The sequence below is a fragment of the Pseudophryne corroboree genome, chromosome 1 (assembly GCF_028390025.1).
Source record: "Pseudophryne corroboree isolate aPseCor3 chromosome 1, aPseCor3.hap2, whole genome shotgun sequence".
NCBI lineage: Eukaryota > Metazoa > Chordata > Amphibia > Anura > Myobatrachidae > Pseudophryne > Pseudophryne corroboree.
Window position 1 is genome coordinate 748713108 of NC_086444.1, and position 22063 is coordinate 748735170.

Below are 22063 nucleotides of genomic sequence, written 5' to 3' on the forward strand. Positions count from 1 at the left end.
CTGCCGCTGCTGTAGGCAGCTCCAACAACGGTCCCGCCGCCTGTAGTGGCGGCTCCACTGTAGCGCCGGGTCCCGCTGCAGCTCAATGCCTATGGGTGATTGGACCAGCGGATCCAGTACTGGATCCGCTGTCCAATCACATCTGCCTCGCTGCCAGGGGCGGGTTTCCCCTGTCAACGAGGCACTGGCATATGTGCCGCTTCCCCTGCAGTTTTTTAATGGGCTTTCCGAGCCCAGTGCTTGGCCCGCCCCCTTTCTCTCCCCCTTTCCAGCGGGAAGGTGACAATACGCTCCGGCTATCATCGCAGGCTATTGAAAACAGCTGCGGGAGGCTGCGCTATGCTGCGACGAGTACGCATCACAGCAACGCCACACTATGCAGCCTCCCGCAGCAAGGATGTTAAAGGACACTTTTGTATATATATATGTGTGTGCGTGTGGTGTGTGAATATATATATATATATATATATATATATATACACACACACATACATAAATACACACACACACATACATAAATATAGACACATATATATATATATATATATATATATATGTAGACTTTTTTTGCAGAAGGAACTACAAATACAAGTACTGTATTTTGGAGCAATAATAAATACTTACAAGTATCTGGCACACGGATAGAAAACAGCAGGAAGTTGAGGGACTGGGGACTGAACAGAATGGAGACTGCAGCAGCTGCAGGCCAAGATACACGGCAAACTTAAAGTAAGTGCACAGCCCACGACTCGTGGGTCATTTGAAGGGGGTGGGGACAATTGCCAGAGGGGCGGGGCTTAAATCGCGGCCCGTAGCGACGGCTCTTTTACTTTAAAAAAAAAAACTATCTGGTCTGTCAGGGGACCCCCCTGCGTGCGCTAGTGCAGCGCACACACCCACTTCCCCGTGTGTCCCCGCAGACAGCGCACACAGACCCCTGTGTTCCCCCTTCCCCCTGGTCCAGAGGGAACACAAGGGTCTGTGCGCGCCGTCTGAAGGGACACACAGGGAAGGGGGTGTGGGATCACCGGGGACTGTGTGCGCTGGCAGTGGGGACACAAGGGGGATGGGGGAACAAACTTACTGAGTCAGGGTAAGTCGGGATGCGGTGCCCTCCTAAATGTCCAGCGTTAATGATAGGGCCGGCCCTCCCACTGCCCAATCATATGTTCTTTAGTCACAGGGGCGTGCTTTCAGATGAGCTGAAAGCACGCCCCTGTCAAAGCGGCACTGCTATTAGGTTCTGCTTATTAGGCTTTTTCAATGGGCTTTCACTGCCCAGTGCTTGGTCCCGCCCCCCGCTTCCGGACATTTCCCGCAGATGGCTGGAGGCACCGTGAAAGGTGCCTCCGATACACATTTAAAATAGTTTTTTTTATAGGGTCAAATTATTAAAATAATACACAGCCTAAAGAAGATACTTATGGCACAGAATATGTGTCATAAGTATCTTCTTTGCATTATTTTAATCATTAATGACAGGGGAGGCACTGCCTCCCCTGACTGCACGTCCCTGGTGCAATGTGTATAATGCGCTTTAACAGGTGCAGGGGAAGTGGGGGCAGATATGTGTTTTTCAACCACTGCATTTCTGGGGGCATATTTGTTTACCAGGCACTGTGGGGGTTTTTTTTTTTTTCTCAAAATATATTTATTGGAGTTTTTGCCAGAGAGAAACATCTAGACAAATATTACAAAAGGTACAATGCATCATTTGTGTAAAGAAGTGAAAGATGAATTGCGAATACATGAAACAGAAACGAGCAGTACATAGTCGCTTCAAATTATACCGTACTTCAACATCTCGTCATGGTTAGCGGTCCTCAATCGTCTATGATAAATTGTTTAAGAAAATCTACACCTGTCTCATGTCACTGGTAGAAACATACAATAACAATAACCATTCAAATATAAAAAATGAATAACAAAATATTAGGAAGGAAAAAGAGGGGGGGGGGGGGGGGGGGGAGAGATCTGGTCCGGTGGTGTCAAAGCAAATATGATCTACCTAAGAGCTCGATCAACGTTCACAATAGGAGTAGAACATTTTCAGGTAGATAGTAGAGCTAAAACTAAGTATAAATCCGACTTCTTCAATTTCTAAGAACATTAAACATAAGAGCCTTTGTCTATACATCGATATGCCCACCAATTCGTCTTATCAAAGAGTTTAAAGATCCGTGCTGGGGCGGTATCGTCAGGGCCGGAGCTTCCACTAGGCAGCTTTAGGCAGCTGCCTAGGGGCGCCGGGACCTGAGGGGGCGGCCTGCTACAGCTACCTGAAAAAATTAGCGCGGTCCTACCTCTCACAGCTGTGGCAATCCCCCCAGCACGCTTATCTTACAGTATCCACAACTGCCAAGCTCCCGTATTGCAGCCTCCAGCTCCGCCTCCACTCGACACAGGCAGTAACTTTGACAGCTCCTGGAGTCTTGACATGCGGTGCTGCTCTTCATTCCAGGCTCTTTCAAAGACTACTTAGTCCCAACTCTGCAAAACCGCCTGCTGGTAAGGTGGCTGCACAGTGCACTCTCTGCATTTGAAAGGAAGGAGGGGAAGAGCAGCAGTCGGGGGAGGTAGATGAGCAGAAGCATGCACACAGATGGTGGGGGGAATAGAACAGCAGACATTTAACAGAGTGGGGAGGGTGTGAGAGCAGCAGGCACCCACAGAGACTGGGAAGATGGGGAGAAAAGAGCAGCTATGCAACAGACTGGGGGGTGGGGGAGAGTAGCAGCATGGCTTTCACCTGAAGGGCGGGTAGGGGTAGTAGGCAGAAGTTTTGCCTAGGGTGCTGAAAAACCTTGCACCGGCCCTGGGTATCGTCTAGAGTGTCTATATAAGGACCCCACTTTCTATAAAATAAAACCGCTCCTTTTTCTAGGTCAGGTAGAGCAGTTTGTCTATCCATATATAAAGTTTTTATCAGTAACGCTTTAAGCTCTAATATTGAGGGGGTAGTCTTTGCAATCCAATGTGACAGTATTACTTTCTTTGCTATAGTCCCAATATTGACCAGCACAGGTATTACTACCTTCGTCATACCTTCTGCAAGCCATTCAGTAAAGTTTGCAAAAAGTAAAGGTAAAGGTAACAAAGATAATTTGAAACCAAAGGTGTTATTTATAAATGCTAAGACTTTATTCCAAAATTTCTTTATAACTCCATACCCCCAAAACTGATGTGTGTAATCCATAGGGGATCCCTTACATTTTAGGCAATGAGCAGTGGAATCAGGGTGTAGTTTGTGATAGATGGCTTGGGAGGTGTAAGCCCTATGTATCGTCTTGAAATGTATTTCCTGTAGATAGGAAGATTTTAAATGTTTCAATGCCTTGTCATAGTAGGCCAATACCTGTGTGTGAAAATCGGAAATGGAAAAATCTCGTCGCCATGAAGTTTCTAATCTGCTCCATATTTTAGGAGATGATTGTTTGAGGAGGTCCTCATACAAGTATTTAGCTTTATATGGGACACTTTTAAGAAGATCGATAAGTATAGATAATGAATCTGGGGTCGATCGAGCATCAGGTGATGTAGTCAGGGATTGCACATAATGTCTAATTTGAAAGTACGCAAAGGAGGTGTTAACGGAGATGCCATACTTTTCCCTTAGTTCCAAATAGTTGTACATCCTCCCCCCAGGATCAAAAACATCTGCAGTAGAGCATATACCCTTATGTCTAAGTCTGAGTAGCGCAGACTCCGTCATACCAGGTAAAAACATCGGGTTTCCCCACAACGCAACTCGTTTAGAATAGCCGGGGTGTCTCCCAAATTTTTTGTTGATCATTTGCCATACTCTATAGGTGTCAGAAAACATTGGATTTATTAAACACTGAGGAGGTAAGTGGTTCTTAGGGGTGTGAAGTGAGATGAGCGCCTGAAATTTTTCGGGTTTTGTGTTTTGGTTTTGGGTTCGGTTCCGCGGCCGTGTTTTGGGTTCGAACGCGTTTTGGCAAAACCTCACCGAATTTTTTTTGTCGGATTCGGGTGTGTTTTGGATTCGGGTGTTTTTTTCAAAAAACACTAAAAAACAGCTTAAATCATAGAATTTGGGGGTCATTTTGATCCCAAAGTATTATTAACCTCAAAAACCATAATTTACACTCATTTTCAGTCTATTCTGAATACCTCACACCTCACAATATTATTTTTAGTCCTAAAATTTGCACCGAGGTCGCTGTGTGAGTAAGATAAGCGACCCTAGTGGCCGACACAAACACCGGGCCCATCTAGGAGTGGCACTGCAGTGTCACGCAGGATGTCCCTTCCAAAAAACCCTCCCCAAACAGCACATGACGCAAAGAAAAAAAGAGGCGCAATGAGGTAGCTGTGTGAGTAAGATTAGCGACCCTAGTGGCCGACACAAACACCGGGCCCATCTAGGAGTGGCACTGCAGTGTCACGCAGGATGTCCCTTCCAAAAAACCCTCCCCAAACAGCACATGACGCAAAGAAAAAAAGAGGCGCAATGAGGTAGCTGACTGTGTGAGTAAGATTAGCGACCCTAGTGGCCGACACAAACACCGGGCCCATTTAGGAGTGGCACTGCAGTGTCACGCAGGATGTCCCTTCCAAAAAACCCTCCCCAATCAGCACATGATGCAAAGAAAAAGAAAAGAAAAAAGAGGTGCAAGATGGAATTGTCCTTGGGCCCTCCCACCCACCCTTATGTTGTATAAACAAAACAGGACATGCACACTTTAACCAACCCATCATTTCAGTGACAGGGTCTGCCACACGACTGTGACTGATATGACGGGTTGGTTTGGACCCCCCCCAAAAAAGAAGCAATTAATCTCTCCTTGCACAAACTGGCTCTACAGAGGCAAGATGTCCACCTCATCATCACCCTCCGATATATCACCGTGTACATCCCCCTCCTCACAGATTATCAATTCGTCCCCACTGGAATCCACCATCTCAGCTCCCTGTGTACTTTGTGGAGGCAATTGCTGCTGGTCAATGTCTCCGCGGAGGAATTGATTATAATTCATTTTAATGAACATCATCTTCTCCACATTTTCTGGATGTAACCTCGTACGCCGATTGCTGACAAGGTGAGCGGCGGCACTAAACACTCTTTCGGAGTACACACTTGTGGGAGGGCAACTTAGGTAGAATAAAGCCAGTTTGTGCAAGGGCCTCCAAATTGCCTCTTTTTCCTGCCAGTATAAGTACGGACTGTCTGACGTGCCTACTTGGATGCGGTCACTCATATAATCCTCCACCATTCTTTCAGTCCGGACCAGATGTCAGCATCAGCAGTCGCTCCAGACTGCCCTGCATCACCGCCAGCGGGTGGGCTCGGAATTCTGAGCCTTTTCCTCGCACCCCCAGTTGCGGGAGAATGTGAAGGAGGAGATGTTGACAGGTCGCGTTCCGCTTGACTTGACAATTTTGTCACCAGCAGTTCTTTCAACCCCAGCAGACTTGTGTCTGCCGGAAAGAGAGATCCAAGGTAGGCTTTAAATCTAGGATCGAGCACGGTGGCCAAAATGTAGTGCTCTGATTTCAACAGATTGACCACCCGTGAATCCTTGTTAAGCGAATTAAGGGCTCCATCCACAAGTCCCACATGCCTAGCGGAATCGCTCCGTGTTAGCTCCTCCTTCAATGTCTCCAGCTTCTTCTGCAAAAGCCTGATGAGGGGAATGACCTGACTCAGGCTGGCAGTGTCTGAACTGACTTCACGTGTGGCAAGTTCAAAGGGCATCAGAACCTTGCACAACGTTGAAATCATTCTCCACTGCGCTTGAGACAGGTGCATTCCACCTACTATATCGTGCTCAATTGTATAGGCTTGAATGGCCTTTTGCTGCTCCTCCAACCTCTGAAGCATATAGAGGGTTGAATTCCACCTCGTTACCACTTCTTGCTTCAGATGATGGCAGGGCAGGTTCAGTAGTTTTTGGTGGTGCTCCAGTCTTCTGTACGTGGTGCCTGTACGCCGAAAGTGTCCCGCAATTCTTCTGGCCACCGACAGCATCTCTTGCACGCCCCTGTCGTTTTTTAAAAAATTCTGCACCACCAAATTCAAGGTATGTGCAAAACATGGGACGTGCTGGAATTTGCCCATATTTAATGCACACACAATATTGCTGGCGTTGTCCGATGCCACAAATCCACAGGAGAGTCCAATTGGGGTAAGCCATTCGCGATGATCTTCCTCAGTTGCCGTAAGAGGTTTTCAGCTGTGTGCGTATTCTGGAAAGCGGTGATACAAAGCGTAGCCTGCCTAGGAAAGAGTTGGCGTTTGCGAGATGCTGCTACTGGTGCCGCCGCTGCTGTTCTTGCGGCGGGAGTCCATACATCTACCCAGTGGGCTGTCACAGTCATATAGTCCTGACCCTGCCCTGCTCCACTTGTCCACATGTCCGTGGTTAAGTGGACATTGGGTACAACTGCATTTTTTAGGACACTGGTGAGTCTTTTTCTGACGTCCGTGTACATTCTCGGTATCGCCTGCCTAGAGAAGTGGAACCTAGATGGTATTTGGTAACGGGGGCACACTGCCTCAATAAATTGTCTAGTTCCCTGTGAACTAACGGCGGATACCGGACGCACGTCTAACACCAACATAGTTGTCAAGGCCTCAGTTATCCGCTTTGCAGCAGGATGACTGCTGTGATATTTCATCTTCCTCGCAAAGGACTGTTGAACAGTCAATTGCTTACTGGAAGTAGTACAAGTGGGCTTACGACTTCCCCTCTGGGATGACCATCGACTCCCAGCAGCAACAACAGCAGCGCCAGCAGCAGTAGGCGTTACACGCAAGGATGCATCGGAGGAATCCCAGGCAGGAGAGGAATCGTCAGAATTGCCAGTGACATGGCCTGCAGGACTATTGGCATTCCTGGGGAAGGAGGAAATAAATTGACACTGAGGGAGTTGGTGGGGTGGTTTGCGTGAGCTTGGTTACAATAGGAAGGGATTTACTGGTCAGTGGACTGCTTCCGCTGTCACCCAAAGTTTTTGAACTTGTCACTGACTTATTATGAATGCGCTGCAGGTGACGTATAAGGGAGGATGTTCCGAGGTGGTTAACGTCCTTACCCCTACTTATTACAGCTTGACAAAGGGAACACACGGCTTGACACCTGTTGTCCGCATTTCTGTTGAAATACCTCCACACCGAAGAGCTGATTTTTTTGGTATTTTCACCTGGCATGTCAACGGCCATATTCCTCCCACGGACAACAGGTGTCTCCCCGGGTGCCTGACTTAAACAAACCACCTCACCATCAGAATCCTCCTGGTCAATTTCCTCCCCAGCGCCAGCAACACCCATATCCTCCTCATCCTGGTGTACTTCAACACTGACATCTTCAATCTGACTATCAGGAACTGGACTGCGGGTGCTCCTTCCAGCACTTGCAGGGGGCGTGCAAATGGTGGAAGGCGCATGCTCTTCACGTCCAGTGTTGGGAAGGTCAGGCATCGCAACCGACACAATTGGACTCTCCTTGTGGATTTGGGATTTCGAAGAATGCACAGTTCTTTGCTGTGCTGCTTTTGCCAGCTTGAGTCTTTTCATTTTTCTAGCGAGAGGCTGAGTGCTTCCATCCTCATGTGAAGCTGAACCACTAGCCATGAACATAGGCCAGGGCCTCAGCCGTTCCTTGCCACTCCGTGTCGTAAATGGCATATTGGCAAGTTTACGCTTCTCCTCCGACAATTTTATTTTAGGTTTTGGAGTCCTTTTTTTTCTGATATTTGGTGTTTTGGATTTGACATGCTCTGTACTATGACATTGGGCATCGGCCTTGGCAGACGACGTTGCTGGCATTTCATCGTCTCGGCCATGACTAGTGGCAGCAGCTTCAGCACGAGGTGGAAGTGGATCTTGATCTTTCCCTAATTTTGGAACCTCAACATTTTTGTTCTCCATATTTTAATAGGCACAACTAAAAGGCACCTCAGGTAAACAATGGAGATGGATACTAGTATACAATTATGGACTGCCTGCCGAGTGCAGACACAGAGGTAGCCACAGCCTTGAACTACCGTACTGTACTGTGTCTGCTGCTAATATAGACTGGTTGATAAAGAGATGTCTATGTAACTATGTATGTATAAAGAAGAAAGAAAAAAAAACCACGGTTAGGTGGTATACAATTATGGACGGACTGCCTGCCGAGTGCAGACACAGAGGTAGCCACAGCCGTGAACTACCGTACTGTACTGTGTCTGCTGCTAATAATGTAGACTGGTTGATAAAGAGATGTCGTAGTAGTATGTATGTATAAAGAAGAAAGAAAAAAAAACCACGGTTAGGTGGTATACAATTATGGACGGACTGCCTGCCGAGTGCAGACACAGAGGTAGCCACAGCCGTGAACTACCGTACTGTACTGTGTCTGCTGCTAATATAGACTGGTTGATAAAGAGATGTCTATGTAACTATGTATGTATAAAGAAGAAAGAAAAAAAAACCACGGTTAGGTGGTATACAATTATGGACGGACTGCCTGCCGAGTGCAGACACAGAGGTAGCCACAGCCGTGAACTACCGTACTGTACTGTGTCTGCTGCTAATATAGACTGGTTGATAAAGAGATGTCTATATAACTATGTATGTATAAAGAAGAAAGAAAAAAAAACCACGGTTAGGTGGTATACAATTATGGACGGACTGCCTGCCGAGTGCAGACACAGAGGTAGCCACAGCCGTGAACTACCGTACTGTACTGTGTCTGCTGCTAATATTGACTGGTTGATAAAGAGATGTCTATGTAACTATGTATGTATAAAGAAGAAAGAAAAAAAAACCACGGTTAGGTGGTATACAATTATGGACGGACTGCCTGCCGAGTGCAGACACAGAGGTAGCCACAGCCGTGAACTACCGTACTGTACTGTGTCTGCTGCTAATATAGACTGGTTGATAAAGAGATGTCTATGTAACTATGTATGTATAAAGAAGAAAGAAAAAAAAACCACGGTTAGGTGGTATACAATTATGGACGGACTGCCTGCCGAGTGCAGACACAGAGGTAGCCACAGCCGTGAACTACCGTACTGTACTGTGTCTGCTGCTAATATAGACTGGTTGATAAAGAGATGTCGTAGTAGTATGTATGTATAAAGAAGAAAAAAAAACCACGGTTAGGTGGTATACAATTATGGACGGACTGCCTGCCGAGTGCAGACACAGAGGTAGCCACAGCCGTGAACTACCGTACTGTGTCTGCTGCGGCTGGATGATAAATGATGTAAAAAATATATATATATCACTACTGCAGCCGGACAGGTATATATTATATATTATATAATGACGGTCCTGCTGGACACTGTCTGTCAGCAGAATGAGTTTTATTTTTATAGAATAAAAAAAACAACAACACACAAGTGAAGTCACACGACGAGTGTTTAACTTTTTCAGGCAATCACAATATAAGTATACTACTAACTATACTGGTGGTCAGTGTGGTCAGGTCACTGGTCAGTCACACTGGCAGTGGCACTCCTGCAGCAAAAGTGTGCACTGTTTAATTTTAATATAATATTATGTACTCCTGGCTCCTGCTATAACCTATAACTGGCACTGCAGTGCTCCCCAGTCTCCCCCACAATTATAAGCTGTGTGAGCTGAGCAGTCAGACAGATATATAATATATATAGATGATGCAGCACACTGGGCTGAGCCTGAGCAGTGCACACAGATATGGTATGTGACTGAGTCACTGTGTGTATCGCTTTTTTCAGGCAGAGAACGGATATATTAAATAAACTGCACTGTCTGGTGGTCACTCACTAGTAAACTCTCTGCACTCTCTACACTTCTACAGTACTCCTCCTAGTCCTAAGCTCCAGTAAATCTCTCTCTCTTATAATCTAAATGGAGAGGACGCCAGCCACGTCCTCTCCCTATCAATCTCAATGCACGTGTGAAAATGGCGGCGACGCGCGGCTCCTTATATAGAATCCGAGTCTCGCGAGAATCCGACAGCGTCATGATGACGTTCGGGCGCGCTCGGGTTAACCGAGCAAGGCGGGAGGATCCGAGTCTGCTCGGACCCGTGAAAAAAACCATGAAGTTCGGGCGGGTTCGGATTCAGAGAAACCGAACCCGCTCATCTCTAATTAGGAGAGTAAGGCGCTAGCAATGCACAATCTAAATCATATATCACAAAATTACTCCGTTCATACAGCCAGTCTATGATATATCGGAAGAAAAAAGTATGTGAATATAACTGAAAATCAGGGAGTCCTAGTCCCCCCTGTTTACGTTTGAGGCACAACTTGGCTTTAGCCACTCTAGGTTTCCCTCCTCTCCATAGAAAACGACCAATCATAGTGTCAAGATGTTTTATATCTGCTTTAGCTAACGAAATAGGTAACAATTGCATAGTATAAGATATTTTAGGAAATATTATTGACTTTATCACTGCCACTCTCCAAGTAGTGAGAGCAGGCCCGGCGACAGGGGGGGGTCAAAGGGGACAACCCTCCCGGGCCCCGAGCTTCAGGGGGGCCCCATCACTTGCTTGGTCTGGTTGGTCTTCGCTTTGTTGCCTTCATTATGCTTGCGGCATGCCTCTCTGCTGCCCCGTCCCTGTCTGACGATCTGCTGCCGCTGCCGCTGAAGAGCCGGGCAGCAGAGCAGCAAACACAGGCTACACTGACTGTGTGAGTCAGGGCTCCTTATAGCAGCTGCCCGCAGCACTACCTCTGTCCAACCCTGCTCCCTACGTGCCTGGATGGCACCCTCACAGCCTGTCATACTGTATACTATGTCAAGGTACTGCCATATTATTCTATATAAATGTGTGTATGGTGAGTTCTATGTGTGTGTGTGTGTGTGTGTGTGTGTGTGTGTGTGTGTGTGTGTGTGTATGTATATATATATATATATATATATATATATATATATGCAAAAAATGTCCCTGGCACTCCGGACTTCCGTTCACCTTGCTCCGGTGCCCTCCCCTCAGATCTGCATCTGTGTAACTGTATATGGTCCTTATATGCCGCTCATACAAGGACCATATATATATATATATATATATATATATGTGTGTGTGTGTATATATATATGTATAAATTATAATATATATACTGTATATTTTATATATATATATATATATACAGTATATGTGTGTGTGTGTGTGTGTGTGTGTGTGTGTGTGTGTGTGTGTGTGTGTGTGTATATATATATATATATATATATATATAAAAAGTAGGGGGGGAAATTATTGCGCCACTTGTGTACAACACCAGATGATCCAAGATCCACGTGTAGTTAATATAAATGACACTCCCTAGGGATTAACACAGGGCGTCAGCTGTCCCCCAGAAACACAGGGATGGTGGTTCCCTGAAGCAACGGATAAAACACACAGGGGGGGTGGGGGATATAGCGACCAACGGTGTCTTAAAATAATTCGATAAAAGTGGATCTAAAAGTATATATAAAATGAGTAACCAGATCAAAATGAATCTAAAAAAGGGGGGATTTTATTTATACACTAAAACAAACAATGATTATACATTTATGCTAAAAAATTACTAAAATTTGAGCAGCAAATCTTCTTTAAAAAATGGGATACAAACAGAAAACACAATGCAATAAATACCAGTTAAAATGAATGTTAAAAATATGTAAAACAATTTTAACTTAACTTGGTATGAGGTCACTGCCAGGTAGCCCAACGCGTTTCGTCATTTAGACTTTATCCCTTGATTGTGTTTTCTGTTTGTATCCCATTTTTTAAAGAAGATTTGCTGCTCAAATTTTAGTAATTTTTTAGCATAAATGTATAATCATTGTTTGTTTTAGTGTATAAATAAAATCCCCCCTTTTTTAGATTCATTTTGATCTGGTTACTCATTTTATATATACTTTTAGATCCACTTTTATAGAATTATTTTAAGACACCGTTGGTCGCTATATCCCCCACCCCCACTGTGTATATATATATATATAATTTTTTTACAGCGACTTTGTACTTTATAAGGGGGGGGGGAGTCAAGGCAGGGTGGGGGGCCCCGGAGAAATTGGTGTACCGGGCCCCAAGATTTCTCTTGCCGGCCCTGAGTGAGAGAGGTAGTAGATGCCAGACCTCAAGCAATTTGGATATTGCTTCAAGAAGAGGGGAAAAATTTACCTTATACAAAGAGGACAAGGCCAGTGGTATGTGCACTCCTAAATACTTGAAATGAGACCGCACTACCTTAATGGATCGAAAATCAGCCTCAGTAGACAGAAAGGCAAGATTACCAGACACTGGCATAATCTCAGATTTGTCCCTATTAATCCTATAGCCAGATAACTCGCCAAATTTGTCTATGATATCAAAAATAATCTGTAAAGAATGAGAAAGGTTGGAAAGAAAAAGCAACATGTCATCTGCAAATAGTGCCACACGTAAGTCAATATCTCCTATCACAATACCACGAAACAGGGGGGATTGGCGTAACGAAAGGGCTAAAGGTTCCAGTGCAAGTGCAAATAGAAGTGGGGATAATGGGCAACCTTGTCTGGTGCCACGCTGTATGGTAATTGGCTGGGTTAAGTAGCCGTTGCATGATATTTGAGTGCAAGGGTCAGAATATAAAGTAGATATGTATCCTATGAATTTAGTAGGGAATCCAAATTTCGACATGGTGTCATAGAGATGATCCCACAACACAATGTCGAAAGCCTTCTTAGCATCCAAGGACATAATTGCCCTATCTGTCTTAACTGTAGATTTTGAAGAGTCATAAATAACAGACAGTACCCGTCTAATGTTAGTTATAGAAGTCCTCCCCACAATAAATCCAGTTTGGTCACTATGTATGATACTTGGGATAAATTGTTTCAAACGATTAGCTAAGATCTTTGTGAGCAGTTTATAGTCAGTATTAAGGAGGGAAATGGGTCTATATGATCCAGGGTTACTGAGGTCCCTACCAGGTTTAGGTAGGACTTTGATTATAACAGAATTAAAGTGTATAGGCATTCAACCAGAATCCAATATATCATTAAACAGTGTCGTCAATACCGGAGTAATACGTTGATCGAGAAGCTTATAATATTCTGCCGTGAGGCCATCCGGCCCAGGGGCTTTACCCAGTTTTAACACCTTAATTGCTTGATGAACCTCTGCCTCAGTGATAGGAGAAACTAAAGATACTTCCGCTAAAGGTAACAATCAGGGGACATCCAATCCTTCCCAAAAATCAGTTACAGCACCACCAGAAGGGCGTTCATCAGTATGTGCATAAAGAGTCTCATAAAAGTCCTTCATGACTTTTGCGCACTAGAGGCAGTCTTACTTCCATCAGGTAACACTAAGGGGTGGACAACCATAGGGGGGCTTTGGCCTTTCAGTAAATTGGACAGCAGCTTACCAGTTTTATTCCCAAACTTAAAAAATCATGCATCTTTTGAAAACGAATAAGCCGTTTCCATCTTGGTGAGTATTGCATCAAAATGAGCCTTTGCTGTAAGGTATGATTGTTTCTTAGCGGCAGTTCGATGGGCATGATAAGAATTGTAAGTAGACGTCAGTACTTGTTGCGTCTCTACATATTCTTGGGATAAAGCCTTCCTTTGAGCTGTTACATAAGATATTATGGACCCTCTGACAACCGTCTTTGAAGCTTGCCAATAGATTGCTGGTTTGTCTTCTAACATGGCCGAATTATTCACGTTATAAGATTCCCATGCACTCACCACCTTATCCTGGAAATCTGATAATAATGACAAACCAGAGGGGTACCTCCATTGTCTATATGGGCCAGTGTCTATCCCAGATGGCAACACCGCCCACAGTAAAGCATGATCTGATAGACATATCGATTCCATCTCAACCTGCCTTAGTTTAGGAAATAAAGAACTAGATGTCATTATATAATCTATCCTGGAGAGGGTATGGTGTGCTGCGGAGAGACATGAAAATACCTTGTCAGTCGGGTGGAAGGAGCGCCATGCATCCAACAACTGCAGCCGCCTCATGAAGGCTGGAATACCTATCCTCGGGAGGCGACGGCTTCTATTCGGCATATTTTGTCTATCTAATGAGGATGAAAAAATCAAATTAAAATCCCCACAAACCAAGTTAGGCAGATTACCAAATAATTGCAGTTCTGCTATAAGTAATTGAAAAAAACTAACAGAATAAACATTGGGAGCGTATACATTACATAATAAATATCTAATACCAGCTATTTTTGCATCACAAAGAAGATAGCGACCTTCAGGGTCAGCTTTAGTAGAAAACACTTCATGAGCAATATTTCTTTTAATCAATAGTGCCACGCCCCTTGTTTTCGAGGAATAAGAGGCTGAGCCCAGAACAGACCATCCTAGTATATTAAAACGAATAACATCTTTTTCTAGTAAATGTGTTTCCTGAAGAAAAATTAGGTCAAGCTTTAGTTTGTTGAGATATAACAAAAATTTTCTATGTTTTTGTGGAGTATTTGCACCTCCTATATAGCTGGAGGTGGAGCAGTCGATTTCGGAATCTGCAGAGGTGGTCGAGTCTGAGGAATCTGCAGCACCTCAGCCACGTCCTCCCACATGATGGAGGACATCCAGGAGGGTCACCTCTGCCGCCTTCAGTTCACAGCATTTTTTTGCACATGCTGAGGCGGTTCTGAATAGGTCCCCGGATTATGAACAAACCTTTGCCAATTTCATCGCGGCGGAGATGAGGCAGATGACTGAGGATCAAAAGAGGATCCACAAGCGCCTGGTACTTGATGCTACCACATGCGCCATCGACCGGACACTGGTTGATGAGTGTGAGATAGTGCCACCTGCCAGACGCCATCTCCAAAATGTTCCCCCATCCACCTTTCCACATAACCATCCCATGCAGTATGCACCGGGAAACCCTCCTCATCAGATGTCTTATTTTCCGGCGGGACCCACACAGCCCAGCCCCTCCCCTTAGCCTAGCACGTCGTCCAGTGGCATGTACTCCGACATGCCACCTTCACAGGCATCGGTCCTGGGCGACCCTTGTTTTTTTAATTTATAATTTTGTTTTTCAGCCCGGTTTTTTAGTAAGTGTAAAAATCTGTTGTTGACCTTTTCCTATACTGAGGTCTATAGTTCCGCACCGTTGGTTTTATGACCTAATTGTCCCAGACTTTTGATCGTTGTGATGAGTCCACTCCTTGTGCTCCTTCAAGAGACTGTTCGGAAAAGTGCACTATTTCTTCTTCACCCAGTGCATGTTCGCAGCACTGTTAGCCTCTACTGTACTGTTGTAATAGTTATGCCCGATTCTTCTAATGTTCTTTTGGGATAGTCCGCGCAAAAAGGGTACTTATTCTCATGATACAGTCAATGAAGCCTGCCCAGAATTGGCTGTATACTGTATTATTTTCAAATTTTATAAAGTTTTGCAAAATCAACAAATTGTCTTGAGTATTTTTTCTTATTCAGTATGGTTGATTTATATTGTAACTTTTCTAAAGAAGATAAGGGGCTATGGAGAATTCCCAGGCCGCCTCACCCAGTAATTCAACCCAGGTTAGAACAAGGGTTATTCCCGGGTTAAATACCGGGTCAGTGGCAGTGTAAATGGGTTACCGAGGCGATGCAACCTGGGCCCCATTCACTACATAGGAAGAGGCGGTGCAGAGATAACCTTATCTCCCAGCGCTGTTGCCAGCTCTGCCCCCCAACGTTATTGCAATCATCACGACATATTGCCGGGTTGGGAAGCCTGCCAAAGACTGCCATTAGGGTCCATTGCCATATCCCACCCGGGGAAGCCCCGTTTCCAATTCCAGGGTGGGATTCGGCATTGGAGATGTGAAAGGGGTATTGTATGTTGCACTTGTTTACATAGATGTTTGGATATGTGGTTAATCAGGATGAATAATGAAATCCTTGCTATTGCCACAACGATATACAAGATAACAACATCGGAATGCAGGCAGTGGGTCAAGCACAATTAAGCACCTTGAGGGATCCCAAGTATATCCCTGTTATTTAGCTGCAGTGCAGTTACGTTTTTAAAAACCACAATATGCAAACAAATATGTAAATAGGTAATAGATGGTGGTACAAATCTCTGTTATTAACCGATGAGTCTCTGGCTTCATAAAATTTGGGTAATCTTTTAAAAAATAAGGAAACCCAAGGTCTTGCATGGAGGTAAGGGATTTGTAATTAATTTCAGGACACGGTTCAATTAGCTAACAAATACAAATTTAAAACAAATCAAAATCACAGACACAAAGTAAAAAGGACACACCAAAACCATGCCGCAGACATCATTTATTTCACCACAGATAGTAAACAATCCCTGAAATATATCTACTCAATTGCAGCGTCCTGCCGGTACACTGCCCCCACACCGTTAAAGTAGGCCATGTACTCCTCTCTGACTTTTTTGGCCTTTGCATTGGTGGCTTGTGAGTTATGTCCTGCAGGTGTTTCCACACCAGGCCACCTGGCAGAGTCAGGATCGTGTGGCTTGTCTATTGGCGGTGCTGTAGGTGGTGGCCTTGTGGATGTTTTCTTTGCGCCTCAAATAATTGTGCAAGGCGCAACACCCAAATACCACCCAGTTTATTTTGTCCACCCTCAAATCAATTGGAGAAGTGAAGATTCGAAATCGCCTACTCATGATCCCAAAAGCGTTCTCCACTACGCGTTGGGCCCGAGATAGGCGATAGTTATAGATTCTCTTTTCCAAGGTAAGCTGCCTTTGAGGGTAGGGCTTTAGAATGTGTTCGTGCAGAGCAAAGGCTTCATCTCCTACAAATACAAAATTCAGCCCCTGCTTGCACTCCTCTGCTTTAGGCACATGTAGCTGCTGTGTGAGGAGCCGCCGATAGAAGCCAGTGTCTTTTAATGAACCCCCATCTGATGCTCTCCCATTTTTGCCAACATCTATGAAAATAAATTCGTAGTTGGCATTAACAATTGCCATGAGGACTATGCTGAAAAAGCCCTTATAGTTGTAGTAAAGGGAGCCACTCTTGGAAGGAGGTGTTATGCGCACGTGCTTCCCGTCATTGCTCTGCCACAATTAGGAAAATGTCAGCTCTTTTCTAAATCCTCAGCAATGACTCTCCACTCCTCGGCAGAGGCAGGAAACTATTTATTTATATATATATATATTCAGGGTGCTGAACTTCAGGTCCTGCAGCGATCTCCCGGTAGCCACTTAGCGCAGGGTAGCCACCAGCCAGTCCTGCACAGATATGGCCTGCCGCATGTTCGTATCCTGCTTCTGAATGAGAGGTGTCACCAGTCGCAGCAGCTCCTGGAACATCTCCTCATCCATCCGCAGAAAATTCCGGTAATCCTCCGGATTGTTCTCCTGAATCTGCTTCAGCAATGGCATATGAGAGAGAGATTCCCTCTGCAACAGCCACTGCTTGGTCCAACAGGATCGAGCACGTCTCCTCTCCCTCCTCTGTGCTCTCTCCATACCCCACACTGCCACAGCCTGAGCATATAATACCCTGACTTGGTAGTTGTGATCCATAACGAATAGCTCTTTGTTCTGGCTTACCAAACAAAGAATAGCTCACTAGCAATGTGAAGCGTTCAAGTAGGTAAACCTAACTAGAACTATATAATTATAATGGCTGATGCTATTTATTACCACAATACTGACACTCCCCCACTGTGTAATATCACCCTATTTTAGTGACACTCCCCACCCTATCAAAAATTCCCTATGTGCACAGATAGTGACACTCTCCCACCCTGTACAATCAACCTATTACAGCCACCCTGTAAAATCATCCTATATATGACATTCCCCCACTCATCCCCTTATTTAAATGAGATAGTCAAAATCTCCCATAGCCAAAATCTCCCATAGCCAAAATCTCTTGCACACTTAGGGTGTGTACACACGGTGAGATAAATCTGTGAGATTTTGACTATATAGTCAAAATCTTATGAAAAGTTAGTGCATATCTTATGGTGCTAGGCAGCTTGCGATACAGATTCAATCCCGATGCGCGCTCCCGTGGGGTCTGTATCGTAAGGCTAGATAGACTGTGCAGGCAAGTCAATCTTGACTATCTAGTGTACAATCTAGTACAAAGTGTAGTCAAAATTGGCACTTAGTCAAAATCGTACATAGACAAAATCTCAAGCACAGATAGTCAAAATCTGTCCTATCTGTGCTATCTGAGCTCTGGGGGAGTTCAAGGGAATTCGCATAGTCAAAATCGAACATAGCAGGGATCTCACCGTGTGTACACACCCAAAATCTCTGGTAAAGTTAGTCAAAATCTCCTACTGCCAGTTCAAGGGAAATCTCTCAGTCAAAATCTCTCATAGTCAAAATCTCTCTGTGTGTATGCACCTTAACAGCACTGAAGGCTCTCTGGCCTGTGTGATAGTGCTGGGAGCCTTCTGCCTGTGAGATGGTGTTGATGGTTTGCTGGTCTGTCTGATGGTGTGTCGGTCTTCTGCCCTGTCAGATGATAATGGGGCATTCTAGTCTTTCTGATGGTGCTGGGGCTCCCTCTGTCCTGTCAAATGGCACTGGGGGCCCTCTGGCCTTTGTGATGGTGCTGTGGGCCCTCAGGCCTGCCTTTGTGATAGTGTTGCCTACTGGCCTGTTTTCTGGCCCTGGGAGACCTCTTGTCTGTCAGGTGATGCTGGAGGCCTTCTGAAAAGTCTGATGGATCTGCCGGCCTGCTGATGGCTCTGGGGGCCTAATAGCCTATCTGATGGCACTGGGGACTTCTGGTGGCTTTGTGGCCTGTCTGAGGGAGATGTGGACCCACTGACCTGTCTGAGGAAGTTGTGGACCCGCTGGCCTGTCTGCTGGCACGGGGGGCCTTCTGGCCATTCTGATAATGTTTGGGCCTTCTGGCCTGTCTGATGGCATTGGGGGCCCTCTGGCCTGTCTGATGGTGCTGAGGGCCTTCTGGCCTGTCTGATGGCATTGGGGGCCCACTGGCCTGTCTGATGATGCTGGGGGCCCTCTGGTCTGTCTGATGGTGCTGGAGGCCCTCTGGCCTTTCTGATGGTGCTGGAGGCCCTCTGGCCTTTCTGATGGTGCTGGGGCCCTCTGGCCTGTCTGATGGTGCTGGGGGCCCTGTGGCCTGTCTGATGGTGCTGGGGCCTTCTGACCTGTCAGATGGTGCTGAGGGCCCCCCTGACCCATTAAATGACACTGGGGGCCCTCTGGCCTGTGTGATGATGCTGGGGGCTCTCAGGCCTGCATGTGTGATAGTGCTGTTGCCTTCTGGCCTGTCAGCTGGCCCTGGAGGCCATCTTGCCTGTCAGATGGCGCAGGGGGCCTTCTGGCCAGTCTGATGGCTGTGGGTGCCTGCTGGCCTGTCTAATGTTTCTGGGGACTTCTGGTGGCTTTCTGGCCTGTCTGATGGAGTTGTAAACCCGCTGACCTTTCTGGGGGAGTTGTGAACCCGCTGGCCTGTCTGATGGCGCTGGGGCCTCCTGACCTGTCTCATGATGCTGCGGGCCTTCTGGCCTGTCTCATGGTCCTGTGGGCCTTCTGGCCTGTCTCATGGTGCTGCGGGCCTTCTGGCCTGTCTCATGGTGTGCAGGGCCCTCTGGCCTGTCTGATAGTGCTGGGGGCTCTCTGACCTGTCTGATGGCACTTGGGGGACCCACTGGTCTGTTAGATTGTGCTGGGGGCCTGCTGGTCTGTCTGATGGTAGTGGGGCCTGCTTGCCTGTCAGATGGTACTGGTAGCCTTCTGGCCTGTCTAATGGCGTTTAGGGCCCTCTGGCCTGTCTGATGGTTCTGGGGGCCTTCTCGATTGTCAGTTGGTGCTAAAGGCCCTCTGGCCTGTCACCATCTAGGCACCATCTTGATTGCCTGATGGCACTTGGGGCCTTCTGACTTTTCTGATGGCTATGGGGGCCTGTCTGATGGTGCTGGGGACCTTCTGATCTGTCTAATACTGCTGATTTCCTTCTGGTATGTCAGGGGGGCCCATTGGCCTGTCAGATGGTGCTGGGGGGCCCACTGGCCTGTCGTTGATGCTAGGGACTAGGGACCATCTATGGTTTCTGGTGGCTTTCTGGTCTGTCTGATGGAGTTGTAAACCCACTGACCTGTCTGGGGGGAGTTGTGAACCCGCTGGCCTGTCTGATGGAGTTGTGGACCTGCTCATGGTCTCATGGTGCTGAGGGCCTTCTGATGGCGCTGGGGGCCTTCTGACCTGTTTGATCGTGCTGGGGGCCCACTGACCTATCAGAGGGTGCTGGGAACCCGCTGGTCTGTCTGATGGTGTTGGGGCCTGCTGGTCTGTCAGATGGCACTGGTAGCCTTCTGGCCTTTCTGACGGCACTGAGGGGCTGCTGGCCTGTCTGATGGTTCTGGGGTCCTTCTGGTTTGTCAGATGGCGCTAAAGGCCCTCTGGCCTGTCAGATAGCGCTGGGCACCATCTTGATTGCCTGATGGCACTTGGGGCCTTCTGGCTTGTATAATGGCTATGGGGGCCTGTCTGATGAATCTGGGGGCCTTCTGGATTGTCTGATTCTAGCAGGTCCGATGGTGCTGGGGGGTCCTCTAGCCTGTCTGGTGATGTTGGGATCTGATGGCGCTGGGGGCCTGCTGGCTTGTCTGGAGGTCCTGTGAGCCCTCTGGCCTGTCAGATGGCACTAAAGGCCCTCTGGCCTGTCAGATGGCACTGGGGTCTTCTGATCTGTCTGATGATGCTGGTGTCCTTCTGATATGTCAAGGGGGCCACTGGCCTGTCAGATGGTGCTGGTGGGCCACCGGTCTGTTTGATAATGCTAGGGGCCATGCTAAGGTTCCACTGGCTTGACAGATGGTGCTGGGGGCCAGCTGGCCTGTCTGACGATGCTTGGGGCCTTTTTTCCCTTCTGATGATGCTGGGGGCCCTCTGGCCTGTTTGATGGCGCTAGGGGCCCTCTGGCCTATCTGATGGCTCTTTGAACTTTCTGGCCTGTCTGATAATGGTTGGGGCCTTCTTGGATGTTTGATTCTGGGGGCCTTCTGGCCTGTCTGATTGTGCTTAGGGCTTCTGGACTGTCAGATGGTGCAGGGGGCCCTCTGGCATGTCTGATGGTTCTGGGGTCCTTCTGACATGTCAGATGGCACAGGGGTCTTTCTGGCACGTCAGATGTTGCTTTGCATCTGTCAAATGGTGCTGGGGGCCTGCTGGCCTGTCTGAAGGTGCTGGGGACTTTCCGCCCTGTCTTATGGTGCTGGATGGCCTTATGGCCTGTTAGACAATGATAAAGGCCCAATGGCCTTGCAGGTGGTGCTTGGGGCCTTCTGGCCAGTCTGATGGTGCTGGGGAAGCTCTGGTCTGTCTGATGGCGCTGGGAGCCCACTTGCCTGTCAGGTTTGTCCTGGGGGACTTCTTGTCTGTCATATGGGCCCTCATTCCGAGTTGTTCGCTCGCAAGGCGATTTTAGCAGAGTTACACACGCTAAGCCGCCGCCTACTGAGAGTGAATCTTAGCTTCTTAAAATTGCGAACGATGTATTCGCAATATTGCGATTACAAACTACTTAGCAGTTTCAGAGTAGCTTCAACCTTACTCGGCATCTGCGATCAGTTCAGTGCTTGTCGTTCCTGGTTTGACGTCACAAACACACCCAGCGTTCGCCCAGACACTCCTCCGTTTCTCCAGCCACTCCCGCGTTTTTTCCGGAAACGGTAGCGTTTTTATCCACACGCCCATAAAACGCTGTGTTTCCGCCCAGTAACACCCATTTCCTGTCAATCACACTACGATCGCCGGAGCGAAGAAAAAGCCGTGAGTAAAAATACTATCTTCATAGCAAAATTACTTGGCGCAGTCGCAGTGCGAACATTGCGCATGCGTACTAAGCAGAAAAACGCTGCGATGCGAAGAAAAATACAGAGCGAACGACTCGGAATGAGGGCCATGGTGCTTGGTGTGCACAAAGCATGTGCCCCTCTGCAGCGTGTTCCACCACACCTCCCTCACATGCTTTCCTCCACATCAGGTTCTTCTCCGCATACCCCGCTATGTGCACCAAATTAGGCCAGGATCTGTTTTCACATGCCCCCTCCACATCAGAAGGATCCCCAAATGCCCCCAGCATCTGTCAGACCCCAGTTGCTTAAGACCCACATGTCCCCTGTGCTAGGGACGGCCATCGACCATTGATG